Below are 14,080 nucleotides of genomic sequence, written 5' to 3'. Positions count from 1 at the left end.
AAAAGAGCGTGAAGTTTGGGAAGAGAGGTTAGAGGCTTCGTCAGGGTGAGGAGTATGTCGTCTGCAAAAAGAGACAGCTTGTATTCTTTCAGTCTGAGGGAAATTCCACTTATGTCTGAATCCTCCCGTATAGCTGCAGCCAAGGGTTCTAGACATAGTATAAACAACAAGGGGGATAGGGGGCATCCCTGTCTGGTACCATTACTATGTGTGAAGAGCGGGGATCTGTAAGATGCCAATTGGACTTGGGATGTAGGGAATGAGTATAAGGCTTGCAGGGCTGACAGGAAAGAACCAGAAAGGCCAAAACGCTGTAGTGTAGCAAACATGTATGGCCATCCCAGCCTGTCAAAGGCTTTTTGTGCGTCTAAACTCAAAACGATAGCTGGGCGAGTCGTTTTATCGAGTAAATCTATGAGGTCGATGGTACGCCTGGTGTTATCCCCAGCCCGTCTGCCCAGTACAAATCCCACCTGGTCGTTGTGAACCAGAGCAGGGATCAATAGGGAAAGCCTATTGGCCAAGATTTTGGTGAAAATTTTATAGTCGGAGTTAAGTAAGGCTATGGGTCTGTAATTATCTGGTAGGGTAGGGGATTTACCCGGTTTCGGGATAACTGTGATGTGTGCATGTAGAAACTGAGAATGCGGTATAATGCCCTTCTGTAGGGAGGTAAAGAGATTAAGCAGGTGAGGGCTCAGCGTCGGGAGAAAAGTCTTATAATAAACATAAGGAAGCCCGTCGGGGCCCGGGGACTTATGGGACGGGAGGTCTTTTACAACCGCAGCCAATTCCTCTGGCGTAACAGGGGTATTCAGGGTATCTACTTGTGGGGAAGACAGCACTGGTAATTTCAAGGAAGCGCAGAAATCATCAAAGCTATCTTGGGAAAACACATGGTTAGGGTCTGAAGCTAGGCAGTTATATAATTTTTTGTAAAAGGCACCAAATACTTTAGACATCGTCAAGGGGCAGTAAGTCGGAGTGCCGTCCGACTGTAGCAGGAGATCAGGATAGGAGTGAAATGGACGGGGCTTTAGCTTGTTCACCAACATCCTATGAGGCTTGTTGGCAAATTCATAGAACCTCTGTTTAGCCCAAAGCAGAGCTTTAGAGCACTTGTGCATATCTAAGGATTTTAACCGTTCGCGGATAGAGGTCACTGTGCGAAGACGTGGCACCGATGGGGAGGACAAAAGCAGAGCTTCAGCTTTTTGGAGTTGCGAAAGGAGATCTAGTCTCTGCGCAGCCGAGTCTCGCTTGAGGCGGGAGCCAGCCGAGATACACAATCCTCTAAAAACGGCCTTGTGGGCCTCCCAAAGGGTGGACACGTCCCGCACCGACCCCTCGTTAAGTTGAAAAAATTCGGCTAGACCGTAGGATAAATGGGCTTCTGTAGCTGGATCACGGAGGAGAAACTCGTTGAATCTCCAGTGGCAGGTCTTAGGTGTAGAGAGGGTGAGGGCGAGGTCAAGCTGGACCGATGCATGATCAGACCACGTTATGGGATTCAACTCCGAGGCCACTGCCGACGTTAGAAGAGGCGCCGTAACAAAGATGTAGTCCAATCTGGAGTACATCCTGTGTGGGGGAGAGTAGAAGGAAAATTGCCGATGCGTAGGGTGTTTAATCCTCCAGATGTCTAAAAAGTTATGGGATCTAATGAGCTTGCGAAACGCAGTAGATTGACGTTCCGTTTTTAAGGAGGGATTGTCTGAAAACAGGGTCTGCCTATCCTTCCTAGCAGACATGGCCATATTGAAGTCCCCGCCAAGGATCATGAATGGCTGAGCATAGGTGCCCAGTTTGTCCAAGACCTCAGTAAGGAAGTGAATCTGGCCCGAGTTGGGAACATATACATTAATAACAGTAAGAGAGCGAGAGAGGTAGTCACAGTCCAGGAGGATGTATCTGCCCTGTGGATCAATAAATGAGGACTTAACCCGTAGCGGGCATGTCTTTTTAATCAGTACTGCCACCCCTGCTTTACCAGAGGGGTCAGAGGCCATAAAAGAGACCGGAAAATGTTTGGCCGCAAATTTAAGAGATCCCCCTGGGCGAAAGTGGGTCTCCTGGACTAGGACCACATCTGCGTTTGAGGACTTGAACTCCTTCAAAGCCAACCAGCGCTTATGGATTGAGTTCAGGCCCTTAACATTATAAGTCAGTACCCTCAAAGCCATCGTGTAGAAAACAGTGAAAGCTTAAGATACCCATAATATACATACAAAAAACGGATATAACCATACCAACCAGGAAGATACTGGGACCCGTGGTGTGTCCTAGAAGTAAAAGGCAGGTGAAGGCATAAAATAACAACAATGTGATTATAAAGCGTAGAAAAGTGTGTCCAAATTGAACGAAAAATGAAAAAAAGGCCGAAAAATAGGCCTAAAAAATAGAAAAAAAAAACATTACAATTAGAAAAAAGGCCTGGGGGGTAAAAACCACCCAGGAGTCCACAGCCGTAACCGTGGAACAAAAGGAGGCACATCAGGGGTTCCAGCTCATCTGGAGAGACCCCGCCACCTTCCAGCAATAGTTACAGGGAATAAGAGCAGAACATTGTAGTCCCAACAACCAGAAAACAACAGGGGCAGTAAAAATTATAACTTGTAACTAAAGTTGCAAACACCCCCTGTTAAAGAGGAAACATGGTGAGACAGGGGCCGAGGCCTAGGCCAGCCAAACACTACACAAGGAAGCTTCCATCAGGGAGGGAGTCTAGGATGCAGGTTACGTTGAGGGGTAGAAAAGGATTTCTGTGACTTCTGGCGTGTAGGGGTCCAAATCCGAGCAGGAATGGAGGAGGGTCTGGGCGTCGTCGGGAGCGGCGTGGGATCCTCATCTGGCAGCGGTGGTAGGCCCAGGTTACGTATGAAAGCTTCACTCTCCTGAAGATCTCTCATAGAGTATTGAATCCCATCTTTAGTAGCAGAGAGGCGGAAGGGGAACCCCCAACGATACGGGAACTGATGATTTTGCAGATGGGCAGTCACAGGGCGGAAGCTACGACGTTTGGCAAGAGTGATAGGGGATAAGTCACTAAAAATTTGTATCTTGGCCCCTTTAAATTCCAAACGGGATTTGTTCCGGGTGGCCATGGTCAAAGCTTCCTTGCTATCGTAGTAGTGAAAGCGTACGATAATGTCTCTAGGGTTGGCTCCGGCAGGAGGCTTTGGGGCCAGGGATCTGTGGGCCCTATCCATTCTCCAGTCTATGTCCGGGACTTTAGGGGCAACAACATTAAAGAGGCTAAGTAGGTATGGTTTGATCTCCCCCTCACTAACGGCCTCAGGTACGCCTCTAATCCGAAGGTTTTGGCGACGTTCCCTATTCTCCAGGTCTTCCTGTTGGGATTGGAGCTGAGAGACAGATTGTTTCAGACCGGCGTTGTCTTCTTCCAAAACTTGGACATACTGTAGCAGGTCATCAAATTTGGTTTCCAGGATATCAGTCCGTTCTCCAATCTGGGCAAGCTCCCCCCGCAATTCATGGGCCAGTTTACCCATTTCCTTAGAAACATTACTCGTCAAGTCTTGTAGGAGAGCTCGCAGTTTATCATCAAGTACATCGACTGTGACCGGGGCGGACATCACGTCTGAGTGGCTATGTGACAAGGAATGTGGACTGTCTTGTGCCGGTACTTGGGAGGCCGCTTGTGCGTACGTGAAAGAACCTGGAGAAGGAGCTGGAGAGGCCGGTCTGCTTAAAAATCGATCCAGAGTCTGTGAGGGCCGCAAATCCGGGGACAAAGACTGAGGAAGGTGTTTCGGCCCGTATTTCACCATGAGGCGTTGGGACTAGGCGTTTATTTAGTTACATGTGGTGTTTCCCATAGATGTGTAGCGACTGTGAGCAGCACGGGAGCATTGGAAGGCGGCTAAGGCCTATATAGGATGATCACATGTTTGTCAAACAGGGAGGGACCCAAGATGAGACCCCAAGAAAGTTCGCTGTCGGTTAGAGAACACAAACCAGAAGAGCAGGCCGCAGCAGTCCCAAACAGCCAGGGGGGGGAGATCCAGACACCACTGCCCCTCTGGGTTGTATAAGGGGAGAGGGCACTAGCTAGGGCAGAAACCAGGGCAGATAGCAGCAGTTGCAGGCCACAGGCAGTAGGAGAAGGAGACGGGTGTACCAAGATGGCCGCTGAGCAGGCCGAGGGTAGAAGCTGGGCAGGAGGGTGGGACTGATGAATGCTGGCAGTCACTCAGGGGGGCTAATATGCTGAGCTGGGGCAGGGATTAACACCTGCGCTGGATGGGGTAGCAATCTGGCCACAGAGGGGGGAGCGCTATTAAGCTGTGAGAGGCCTCGGGTGGAGCAAGATGGCCGCCGGAGCTCACCTTGCCTGCTGGAGCCTGGGCATCCTCACATGTATCCGTGCGGCGACCAGGGGTCCGGTGTAGGAGAGGCCGTCCGGAGGGGTCCACGCCAGATGTATGCCACCGTCCCGGCCAGGATGGGGCCTGGGATGCACCGTCCGGAGGCTCCGAGACGCAGTGTAGGCCGCAAGATGGCGGCGTCCGGCCTGTCTCACCACCCGCCGCCGCGGAGTAAAAACGGCGGCGGATCCGGCCGAAATATCAGCTCCGTCCGGAGCTCCAATGGCCCACCGGCTAGATGAAGAGACCGGCGGGCAGAGAAAAGTTGCGGTGGCCGAGGATGGGGATCGATGGTGCTAGGCCTCGGCGGAGCTCTCCCCAAACACGTCCGTCGTCCTCGGCTTCCGGTCACGCCCCAAAAGTGCTCATTTTAAAGGCTTATATGCATGGTATTGTCTTAAAAAGTGTTGGGGGGTCCTGGGAATCATTCTTGTTGAGCTGTTGTGTGCTTCCCTGCCGTCACAATACAATAGCCAGTGTTTTTGGCTAAAGCCATTGGCAGTGATTGTTTTGGAAAAAAACAACAGGCTGGTTGTACACAAGTCATTCAATAGGGCGGCTACATATACACCCTAACATCTTGATTCATAATGACTTCCTGGCACTGTACTGATAGCAGGGTTAGGATTGGGGGGGTGGTGGCATGCACTGGGGGGCTACATATACACCCCAACATCTTGATGTATGGATGCATAATGACTTCCTGGCACTGCACTGCTGCACTGGGGACTACATATTCACAGCTATTTTGATCAGTAAAACAGTCCCCTGCAATGTTCCATCAAGTTATCACGGATCCAGGGGGCCGATATGCGATTGTTGTAACTGATATTAGTATGAATAAGATGGTGTTAGTAAATGTACATGTTGCTCCACCATTATAAATTCAGGTGCTGTACAACCTGCTGGGTAGGTTGGCTCCCTTCATACATCTATCTGCCTCTTATTGTAGCAGGCAATTTCAATGCCATTTTAAATGGAACTCTAGACTCGTCTAACTCCAGGAGAGTTGCGTCTGTAGAATTGTCAGCTTGGGTTGAGACGGCTGCTCTCCCGGAGATATGGAGATGGGAAAATCCCAACACAAGAAGTTTCTCACTCTTATCCACAACGCATAAGTCAGTGATGTAGTGGGCAGCACAGTGGTGTAGAGGTTAGCACTCTCACCTAGCAGTAAAAAGGGTCGCTGGTTCAATTCCCAACCATGACACTACCTGCCTGGAGTTTGCATGTTCTCCCTGTGCCTGCGTGGGTTTCCTCCGGGTCCTCCGGTTTCCTCCCACACTCCAAAAACATGCTGGTAGGTTAATTGGCTTCTGTCCAAAATTGGCCCTAGTATATGAATGAGTTGGGGTTAGGGACTGATGTGAGCGTGCGATCTATGTGTGGAGTATATTTCTTTTTTAGGGTTACAACCACTTGAAGATTGTTGTGATGACATGACTGTATTTGAATAAATGTGGATAATTGTACATACTGTAAATAAAGACATTCCCTGAAACTAAGCCCTAGTGTGTTTTTGTAAGCAAAATTAATATAAGATTTAGATATATATGAGCATCTTAATGAGACACAATGTACAGGTATAGAAAGAATTGTAGACACGCACCCACACTCACTCATGTTGAACTGGATGGACTGGTGTCTCTATTCTACCTTACTAACTATAAGTCGTCCTCAAGGATTGATCTGGCAATCGCCAATGCTGCAGCTGGTGAGGGGGGGCGAACTATATAGTGGGGGAGCCCCTACGGCTACATATTGGCTTGACCTTGCAGGTTGGGGGGGTGCAACATGGGATGGTTGGAAGTAGAATAGGTTGCTTCCCAGGTGGCACCAGATTTTTCTGGTTACTAGGAGGACAACCTGCAGTCAACCCCCTTGCCTGTAGTGTGGGATGCCTTCAAGGCGTGTATCAGAGGACAGTATATCTCAGCAATAAAACAGGAACGCAAACAATTTAATGCAGAGTTGCAGGACGGAGAGAGGATGTGTGAACTGACGCATGCAGGCAACCAGTCAGATGTCACCTACACTGAACTGCTGGAAGCGCGCCATCTTTGCACTTCACCAAGTTGACACACACTTCTTGGGAGAGGAGGGCAGAGTCCCTCTTTGAAGAAGGAGATAAAAATGGGAAACTTCTAGCTATGTTGGTTGCGGAACAAAGAGTCCAGACCAACATTCCTTGTATTACCAACTCACTTACACACCTATACCAGTATATAAGAAACAGGATCTGGAATCCCTGCTTACCTCCATACACATCCCAAAACGATCTGAGGAAGATAATAGTTTAGAGGTAGAGATCACTGAAAGAGAAATTGAAACTGCCATTAGATCATTCCCACCGCACAAATCCCCGGGGCCAGATGGATTTTGCATAGAATGGTATAGGTTACACCTGGAGGCTCTTGTACCAAGACTAATGCACATGATCGGAGTTTTTGTTGGAAAAATCTTGGATAGTTTTTCCGACGGAATTCCACTCAAGCTTGGCATACACACGGTCACACAAAAGTTCTCTGTGGACCATCAAGAACGCAGTGACGTACAACACTACGATGAGCCGAGAACATGAAGTTCAATGCTTTTGAGCATGCGTAGGAATTTTGCGCATCAAAATTGCTACAGGCAATCGGAACTTTTTCCCTTGGAAAAATAGAGAACCTGCTCTCAATCTTTTGCTGGCACAAATTCCGCCAACAAAATTTCGATGAAGCATACCACACAGTCAGAATGTCCGACCAAATGCTCTCATCTGACTTTTGCTGGAGGGATTTCCAATCGTGTGTACAGGGCTTTAGTACTTTGTTCATCTTTTGCCTTGAAAACAAATCTTACCTGATTCTCTCATGGAGGCTCAGGTGGTCCTGCTGCCTAAACCAGGCAAGGACCCCCTGAGCTGCACCTCCTATAGACTCATAGCTCTCCTCACCCAAGATCTTAAGATCCTAACAAAAATACTAGCCACAAGATTATCAAAGGTGATTACCACACTGGTAGATATAGACCAAACCGGTTTCATTCCCCAGAAATCCACCGACACTAATCGCCGCAGGCTGTTTGCGCACTTACAGATTAATCATACTAACCCTGGGGCCAGATAATGTTACATAGAGCAAATTGATACCTAACATGTCACGCTTCAAAACTGCGCTTCGCTCGTGGAACGGCGTCAAACTTTGGCACTTAAAAATCTATCTATATACGGGAGCGTTTTAGGGACGGGACAGGGCTCTTTAAATTATTTTATTTATTTTTACTTATTTTTACACTGTCTTTTTTTTTTTTTTAAGGGGTCACTTTTTGTAAACATCCCTTGTAATAGAAAAAAAGCATAATAGGACCTCTTTAATGTGAGATCTGGAGTCAAAAAGACCTCAGAATTTATATTTACCGTATATACTCGAGTATAGGCCGACCCGAATATAAGCCGAGGCCCCCAATTTACCCCCAAAAAAACTGGCAAACTTATTGACTCGTGTATAAGCCAAGGGTGAGACATGCCTGTCCATCCCTGTGTGTGTGTCCGTCCATCCCTGTGTGTCCGTCCATCCCTGTGTGTCCGTCCATCCCTGTGTGTCCGTCCATCCATCCCTGTGTGTGTGTGTCCATCCATCCATCCATCCCTGTGTGTGTGTGTGTCCATCCATCCATCCATCCCTGTGTGTGTGTGTGTCCATCCATCCATCCATCCCTGTGTGTGTGTGTGTCCATCCATCCATCCATCCCTGTGTGTGTGTGTCTCCATCCATCCATCCATCCCTGTGTGTGTGTGTCTCCATCCATCCATCCATCCATCCCTGTGTGTGTGTGTATCCATCCATCCCTGTGTGTGTGTGTGTCTCCATCCATCCATCCCTGTGTGTGTGTGTCCGTGTGTGTGTGTGTGTGTGTGTGTGTGTGTGTGTGTGTGTGTGTCCAGCCTACCTGTGTCCTGAGCCTGTGTCCCGAGCCTCCGTCCCGTGCCTTGCCTCCTTGCCTCCGTCCCGTGCCTTGCCTCCTTGCCTCCGTCCCGTGTCGTGCCTTGCCTTGCCTCCGTCCCGTCCCGTGCCGTGCCTTGCCTTGCCTCCGTCCCTTGCCAGGATCGCCGCTGTTCGTCGGCGCCTCGGCGGCCATTCTAAAATTCAAAAGCCGCGCCTCCGCCTTCGCCTGTGATAGGCGGAACACTGAATTTCCCAGCAGCCTGTGTTCCGCCTATCACGGACATCGTCTCATCCTCGTCCGTAGTACGAGGATGAGCGGATGTCCGTGATAGGCGGAACACTGACTGCTGGGAAATTCAGTGTTCCGCCTATCACAGGCGAAGGCGGAGGCGGAGGCGCGGCTTTTGAATTTTAGAATGTCCGCTGTCTGTCTGCTCGACACGCTGATCGAGCAGGCAGACAGCGATGACTCGAGTATAAGCCGAGGGGGGCACTTTCATCCTCAAAAAAGAGGCTGAAAATCTCGGCTTATACTCGAGTATATACGGTACACTAAAATGAAATAAAAAAAATTCACCTTTAACTGGTTGCTGCCAATCTCAAATGACAGCGGGGCGGTGCGGCTCTTGCGCACCCACGCCACGTTGCTAGGATACGGCGCAACCGCGATCTGTGGAAAGAACCCGTCCTCAGCTCTATAAACATATGATCGGGTTGTATCCAATCACAACCGGTCACATCTAAACAAGGAAATGCCGGTAATCAGCTCTCCTCACCTCATACTGACAAGTGGGTCTGATTTACTAAAGCTGGAGATTGCAAAATCTGATTCACCTCTGCACAGAAACCAATCCAGAAACCAGAAACCAATCAGCTTCCAGCTTTATTTTTGTCAAAGCTTAACTGAACTAGTTTAAGATAGAAGCTGATTGGCTGCCATGCATAGCTGCACCAGATTTTGCACTCTCTAGTCTTAGTAACTCAACCCCACAGTGAGGCGAGGAGAGCCGATCAGCGGCATCTCCATGCAGGGGGACATTTAGGGATGTAATCAGGGTACTGACCATCAGTGCCCCGATTACAATAGTGAAAAATAGTGTCACCATACAGTGCCCACCACTGCCCACAAGTGCCACCAATCAGTGCTGGCCATTAGTGCCACCTATCAGTGCTGCCCATCGATGCCGTCAATCAATTCCCATCAGTGCCACCCATCAATGCCCATCAGTACCGCCTATCCATACCGCCTACCAGTGCCCACTAGTGCTGCCTATCAGTGCCCATCAGGGCTGCCTAACACTACCCATCAGTGCCACCTATCAGTGCCCATAAGTGTGGCATATTAGTGCCTCCTCATCAGTGCCAACTAATCAGTGCCTATAAGTGCCACCTTGTCAATGCCCACCAGTTCAGCCTATCAGTGCTCCCTCATCAGCGCACATCAGTGAAGGTGAAAAAAATTACCTAGTTACAAAATTTACTGACCGAAAAAGATGAAATACATTTTTTTTTCAAAATTTTTGGTCTTTTTTTTGGAAAAAATCCAGCAGTGATTAAATACCACCAAAAGAAAGCTCTATTTGTGTGAAGAAAATGATAAAAATTGAGTTTGGGTACAGCATAGCATGACCACGCAATTGTCATTCAAAGTGCGACAGCACTGAAAGCTAACAAACGGCCTGGGCAGGAAGGGGGTATAAGTGTCTGGTAGGCAAGTGGCAAGTACTAGCAAAATAATAATAATAAAAATGCCATAAACCGATCCCCTCTTTTGTAAACGCTATAACTTTTGCATAAACCAATCAATATACGTTTATTGTGATTTTTATTAACAAAAATACATAGAAGAATACATATCGGCCTAAACTGAGGAAAACATAAAAAAAAAAAATAGGGGATATTTATTATTGCAAAAAGTACAAAATAATGTGTTTTTTTTCAAAATCGTCGCTCTATTCTTGTTTATAGCACAAAAAATAAAAACCGCAGAGATGACCAAATACCACCAAAAGAAAGCTCTATTTGTGGGGGGGAAAAAGGGATGTAAATTTTGTTTGGGTGCAACGTCATACAACCGCAAATGTTAAAGCGACACAGTGCCGTATCACAAAAAAAAAATGGCCTGGCCCCCCCTCCCTGGGAGTAGCTGGCACTTTAACCACTTGCCGCCCGCCCTATAGCAAATAGACGGCGGCAAAGTGGTTGCATAATCCTGACCGGACGTCATATGACGTGATCAGGATTATGAGCCGCGGCACGCCCCTGGGGGCGTGCATCGCGGCGATCGTTGTTGCGAGGTGTCAGTCTGACACCCGGCAACTACGATCTCGGTAAAGAGTCTCCGATGGAGACTCTTTACCACGTGATCAGCCGTGTCCAATCACGGCTGATCACAGTGTAAATAGGAAAAGCCGGTGATTGGCTTTTCCTCACTCGCGTCTGTCAGACGCGAGTAGAGGAGAGCCGATCGGCTGCTCCTCTGACAGGGGGGGTCTGTGCTGATCAATTATCAGCACAGCCCCCCCAAGGATGCCCACACTGGACCACCAGGGACGCCACCAGACCACCAGGGATGCCAAGGACAAGGTATGCCACCCTAGACCACCAGGGATTCCAGTCAGTGCCACAATGGATGCCAATCAGTGCCCATAATGGATGCCAATCAGTGCCCACAATGGGCATCACTGATGGGTATGCATTATTGATTGGCACTGATTGGCATCCATTAGTACAATATATTATAATACAATGCCGCCTATCAGTTCCCATCTGTGCCGCCTACCCATGCCCACCTGTGCCGCCTACCCATGCCCACCTGTGCCGCCTACCCATGCCCACCTGTGCCACCTAACCCATGCCCACCTGTGCCACATATCCATGACCATCCATGCCAATCCGTGCCAATTTGTGCCACCTATCAGTGCCTATCCATGTCGCCCATCAGTGCCACCCATCAGTGCCGCCTATCAGTGCCACATATCCGTGTCCATCAATGCCACCTCATCAGTGCCACTTCATTGGTGCCACCTCATCGGTGCCCATCAGTGCCGCCTTATCATTGCCCATCAGTGTAACCCCATCAGTGAAGGAGAAAACTTACTTCTTTGCAAAGTTTTGAAACTGAAACAAAAAAAAAAACATATTTTTTTCAAAATTTTCGGTATTTTTTTATTTGTTTAGCAAAAAATAAAAACCGCAGAGGTGATCAAATACCACCAAAAGAAATCTCTATTTGTGGGAAAAAAATGATAAAAATTTCATTTGGGTACAGTGTAGCATGACCGCGCAATTGTCATTCAAAGTGCGACAGCGCTGAAAGCTCAAAATTGGTCTGGGCAGGAAGGTGTTTAAGTGCCCGGTATTGAAGTGGTTAAACCCCCATAAAACAACCCTGGGACTATCTATGAATCTACCCACCAATAATTCAATCAATCCCTTATCTATCGATCATCTATCAATAAATCCATGTATCTAATTATCTATAGATCTATTATCTATCTACATTACTGATTCTCAACCAGGGTTCCGTGGAACTCTAAGGTTCCTCCAGAGGTTGCTATGGGTTCCTTCAGCATTGGGCAATTTCTGCCTCTCAGATAAGGTTCCATTGACACCACTGATAGTTTTAGCTACCCTGTTTCCCCAAAAATAAGACCTAGCGTGATTGTTGATGATGGCTGCAATATAAGCCTACCCCCCACCCTGTTTCCCTGAAAATAAGACCTACAAGGAGTTTAATTAGGGCTTATTTTTGGGGGTAGGGCTTATATTGCAGCCATCACCGACAATCACGCTAGGTCTTATTTTCAGGGAAACAGGGTATCTGTAAGGAAGTAATTCTTGCCAATGACCACAAGTGTAAGGACCATTCCTCCTACTGACCATCACACTAATGTATCATGAGTTGTAAATTACTAATTTTTAGCAGAGGTTCCCTGAGACCGGAGAACTATTTCAAGGGTTCCTCTGTGTTGAAAAGGTTGAGAAAGGCTGATCTAGATATATGATAAATAGATAGATAATGGATTCATGGATTTATAGATAGATACCTCCATGGGGGGTCTATCACTATTAGTATAGAAGACTTTAGTAACACTGGAATGCTGCCAATGTGAATATTATCAATCATTGGCTCTCTATGTAAGACTTACAACTTATTGGAGATACAAACAACTGCCAGTCTTCTGGAAACAAGGACCTTTGTCCTGATGTGGAAGCTTTGAGCGCAATGCAATTTTTTTTTTTTATTACAGTCACATGGATCAATAAAAGATCTTTATCCTTCTGCTAAATCTTTACGAAGTGAACCTTCTGGGTATTTTTAGGTTAAACTCCTAGATGGGCGATTTATCCTTATTATTGGGATTTGAGTTCTATTCTCAATGCATTGAAAATGCAGCACTGCCAACAGAAATATTATCAATCAATCGGTGATCAGGGATTCTAGTTCTCCTTGAACTCAAACTAAAAACAAGATGATGTTTATTGAAAAAAAAATGGTGAACTGAACCTGCTCTGACGTCAATTGGCCCGATCTGAGATCGGCTGGTTTGGTCTGACATCAGTTAGCTTGATCTGAGATCGGCTAGCTTGGTCTGGTGTCAGTTAGCTTGATCTGAGATTGGCTGGCTTGGTTTGAAGTTATGACATCACAGTGAGGTGGCTGTTATAAAAAAGCATCCAGCTGGGAGATCAGTGTCAGTACAGCTTTTGACTTTGACAGCAGTACAGTACTCGTGTGATTTCTCTGCGATTACACTTCTCTAGATTGTTATCTTTGCCACATTTGGATTCTTTGTGAGCAAAGCGATAGTTATCTGTATTTGATAGCTTCCTTATCACATTTAAGTAAAATCTGTGATAAAATTGGAAAAATGAGCTTTTTTAAAGGATTGCTCATCTTTCTGTGCTGTCTGCACCTGGCAGCAGGTAAGTTTATCTATTCATTTCTAATCTCAGCTCTTTTTTGGGGAAATGTCTAAATTGTTGGGTTAGTTCTGTTTTGATGTCAGGGGGGGAGGAATTCCATCTTTAGAAATACAACTTTTTTTTTTATCTCACTGGGCTAACTGTCAAAACAGCAGTTGGTTTGAAAACAGCCACTCATGTCCTGGTGTGTTCATTCTGTGAATTCACCTTACAGCACATAGTGACACAAAACCACATTTAAAAGAAATTATGTAATTTCCTTCACTTTCTCATTTATTTATTGCAATTTTGGCACTTTTGTTTACATGTAAAAAAATCTAAATTTTTTGCTAGAAAGTTAGAACCCCCCCAACATTATATTTATTATACAGTATATATATATATATATATATATAGATATATATATATATATATATATATATTTATTTTTTAAAGCAGAGACCCTAGAGAATAAATTGGTGGGTGTTGCAATTTTTTTCATGTCGCACAATATTTGTGCAGTCGTTTTTTTTTGGGAAAAAAATTCACTTTGCATTTTAATGCAAAAAAATACATAACCCACATTTTTGTAAAATATAAATTATGTAAATATATAACAAACATGTTGCGCTTTTAAAATTACGCACACTAGTGCAATGGTGGCAAATGATGTAAATGTTACTATACATTGGCACCTTATTTTGCCTTTTATTTCCACCCATATATAAGTGCCCCCCATGCTTCCTGGGCTCTGCCATCCAGCTAGAGATCCCAGGACCTGTATGGGGATAGTCGCTGGGTGGGGGGGATCAGCAAATGTTCGCTCGCTGATCCCCCCTCACTGCAAAGAACCCG

This window comes from Lithobates pipiens, unplaced genomic scaffold (assembly GCF_037356315.1).
Source record: "Lithobates pipiens isolate NorthernLeopardFrog02 unplaced genomic scaffold, aLitPip1_a1.2 Scaffold_23, whole genome shotgun sequence".
Taxonomy (NCBI): domain Eukaryota; kingdom Metazoa; phylum Chordata; class Amphibia; order Anura; family Ranidae; genus Lithobates; species Lithobates pipiens.
Note: the sequence above shows the minus strand (reverse complement) of the source record.